This window comes from Phaseolus vulgaris, chromosome 11 (assembly GCF_051622355.1).
Source record: "Phaseolus vulgaris cultivar YP4 chromosome 11, ASM5162235v1, whole genome shotgun sequence".
NCBI classification, from domain to species: domain Eukaryota; kingdom Viridiplantae; phylum Streptophyta; class Magnoliopsida; order Fabales; family Fabaceae; genus Phaseolus; species Phaseolus vulgaris.
Genome location: NC_143508.1, coordinates 56,571,010 through 56,575,000, shown reverse-complemented (window position 1 = coordinate 56,575,000; position 3,991 = coordinate 56,571,010).

Genomic DNA, 3,991 nt, shown 5'->3' with positions numbered 1-3,991 from the left:
AAGAGCTGGCTGCATTGAGGAACACCCCCCCCCTATAATAGCTAAATATGCAAAAGCCACTTTTGTACAAGTAGATACACTTTTTTTGAGTAGACATAAGTTCTGTTTTGGGACCTAGAGAACGAATTTTCACGAGATTTTTTGCAGGGATCCTCATAAAAATGGTACAACATTGCCTGCAAAAAATTAGAATTTTTCGACATGGGGAAGTATTTTTTTTATTTTTCCAAAGACCCGAAATGTGGAAAATCGGGAAAAATGGAAAAACGTATCTAGACACCGTATTTTTGCGTGATTTTTTCCAGTCCATCCCATAATAATATCAAGAAGGTGCCCACCAAGTTTCGTTAGGATTGGCCAAGGTTTCGAATTTTCATGAATTTTTTTCAAAACCCTCTATTTTCCAACATTTCAAAAATTCAAAACCACATCAAGATGGCTTGGTTTTGATACCAAACTTTCTAGACCTCATTCTGCATGCATTTGTGACACTTTCCAACCAACAAAACTCAAAAACCACCACTTTGAAAATTTCATGATTCTTGGCACACCACCAAGTCACAAAATCAAGCCAAAACACCAAAATCTTGGAACTTGGCTATGCACCAACCATGCCAAGATCAATTCCTTTTGATCCCAAACTTCTCCCACATCACTTTGAAGGCATTTGTGAGGATTGAGTCCAGCCACTTTTCCAAAACCATGATTTTCGTTTTTCACCAAAATCACCACCAAGTCACAAAATCAAGCCAAAAATCCAAAATCATGGAACTTGGCTATGCACCAACCATGCCAAGATCAATTCCTTTTGATCCCAAACTTCTCCCACATCACTTTGAAGGCATTTGTGAGGATTGAGTCCAGCCACTTTTCCAAAACCAACATTTTCGTTTTTCACCAAAATCACCACCAAGTCACAAAATCAAGCCAAAAATCCAAAATCATGGAACTTGGCTATGCACCAACCATGTCAAGATCAATTCCTTTTGATCCCAAACTTCTCCCACATCACTTTGAAGGCATTTGTGAGGATTGAGTCCAGCCAGTTTTCCAAAACCATGATTTTCGTTTTTCACCAAAATCACCACCAAGCCACAAAATCAAGCCAAAACACCAAAATCATGAACTTGGCTATGCACCAACCATGTCAAGATCAATTCCTTTTGCTCCCAAACTTCTCCCACATCACTTTGGAGGCATTTGTGAGGATTGAGTCCAGCCACTTTTCCAAAACCATGATTTTCGTTTTTCACCAAAATCACCACCAAGCCACAAAATCAAGCCAAAACACCAAAATCATGAACTTGGCTATGCACCAACCATGTCAAGATCAATTCCTTTTGATCCCAAACTTCTCCCACATCACTTTGAAGGCATTTGTGAGGATTGAGTCCAGCCACTTTTCCAAAACCATGATTTTCGTTTTTCACCAAAATCACCACCAAGCCACAAAATCAAGCCAAAAATCCAAAATCATGAACTTGGCTATGCACCAACCATGTCAAGATCAATTCCTTTTGATTCCAAACTTCTCCCACATCACTTTGAAGGCATTTGTGAGGATTGAGTCCAGCCAGTTTTCCAAAACCATGATTTTCGTTTTTCACCAAAATCACCACCAAGCCACAAAATCAAGCCAAAACACCAAAATCATGAACTTGGCTATGCACCAACCATGTCAAGATCAATTCCTTTTGATCCCAAACTTCTCCCACATCACTTTGAAGGCATTTGTGAGGATTGAGTCCAGCCACTTTTCCAAAACCAACATTTTCGTTTTTCACCAAAATCACCACCAAGTCACAAAATCATGAACTTGGCTATGCACCAACCATGTCAAGATCAATTCCTTTTGATCCCAAACTTCTCCCACATCACTTTGGAGGCATTTGTGAGGATTGAGTCCAGCCACTTTTCCAAAACCAACATTTTCGTTTTTCACCAAAATCACCACCAAGTCACAAAATCATGAACTTGGCTATGCACCAACCATGTCAAGATCAATTCCTTTTGATCCCAAACTTCTCCCACATCACTTTGGAGGCATTTGTGAGGATTGAGTCCAGCCAGTTTTCCAAAACCATGATTTTCGTTTTTCACCAAAATCACCACCAAGTCACAAAATCAAGCCAAAAATCCAAAATCATGGAACTTGGCTATGCACCAACCATGTCAAAATCAATTCCTTTTGATCCCAAACTTCTCCCACATCACTTTGAAGGCATTTGTGAGGATTGAGTCCAGCCAGTTTTCCAAAACCATGATTTTCGTTTTTCACCAAAATCACCACCAAGCCACAAAATCAAGCCAAAACACCAAAATCATGAACTTGGCATTGCACCAACCATGTCAAGATCAATTCCTTTTGATCCCAAACTTCTCCCACATCACTTTGGAGGCATTTGTGAGGATTGAGTCCAGCCAGTTTTCCAAAACCAACATTTTCGTTTTTCACCAAAATCACCACCAAGTCACAAAATCATGAACTTGGCATTGCACCAACCATGTCAAGATCAATTCCTTTTGATCCCAAACTTCTCCCACATCACTTTGGAGGCATTTGTGAGGATTGAGTCCAGCCAGTTTTCCAAAACCAACATTTTCGTTTTTCACCAAAATCACCACCAAGCCACAAAATCATGAACTTGGCTATGCACCAACCATGTCAAAATCAATTCCTTTTGATCCCAAACTTCTCCCACATCACTTTGAAGGCATTTGTGAGGATTGAGTCCAGCCAGTTTTCCAAAACCATGATTTTCGTTTTTCACCAAAATCACCACCAAGCCACAAAATCAAGCCAAAACACCAAAATCATGAACTTTGCTATGCACCAACCATGTCAAGATCAATTCCTTTTGATCCCAAACTTCTCCCACATCACTTTGAAGGCATTTGTGAGGATTGAGTCCAGCCACTTTTCCAAAACCATGATTTTCGTTTTTCACCAAAATCACCACCAAGCCACAAAATCAAGCCAAAATCCAAAATCATGAACTTGGCTATGCACCAACCATGTCAAGATCAATTCCTTTTGATCCCAAACTTCTCCCACATCACTTTGAAGGCATTTGTGAGGATTGAGTCCAGCCACTTTTCCAAAACCATGATTTTCGTTTTTCACCAAAATCACCACCAAGCCACAAAATCAAGCCAAAAATCCAAAATCATGAACTTGGCTATGCACCAACCATGTCAAGATCAATTCCTTTTGATCCCAAACTTCTCCCACATCACTTTGAAGGCATTTGTGAGGATTGAGTCCAGCCACTTTTCCAAAACCAACATTTTCGTTTTTCACCAAAATCACCACCAAGTCACAAAATCAAGCCAAAAATCCAAAATCATGGAACTTGGCTATGCACCAACCATGCCAAGATCAATTCCTTTTGATCCCAAACTTCTCCCACATCACTTTGAAGGCATTTGTGAGGATTGAGTCCAGCCACTTTTCCAAAACCATGATTTTCGTTTTTCACCAAAATCACCACCAAGCCACAAAATCAAGCCAAAAATCCAAAATCATGAACTTGGCTATGCACCAACCATGTCAAGATCAATTCCTTTTGATCCCAAACTTCTCCCACATCACTTTGAAGGCATTTGTGAGGATTGAGTCCAGCCAGTTTTCCAAAACCATGATTTTCGTTTTTCACCAAAATCACCACCAAGCCACAAAATCAAGCCAAAACACCAAAATCATGAACTTGGCTATGCACCAACCATGTCAAGATCAATTCCTTTTGATCCCAAACTTCTCCCACATCACTTTGAAGGCATTTGTGAGGATTGAGTCCAGCCACTTTTCCAAAACCATGATTTTCGTTTTTCACCAAAATCACCACCAAGCCACAAAATCAAGCCAAAAATCCAAAATCATGAACTTGGCTATGCACCAACCATGTCAAGATCAATTCCTTTTGATCCCAAACTTCTCCCACATCACTTTGGAGGCATTTGTGAGGATTGAGTCCAGCCACTTTTCCAAAAC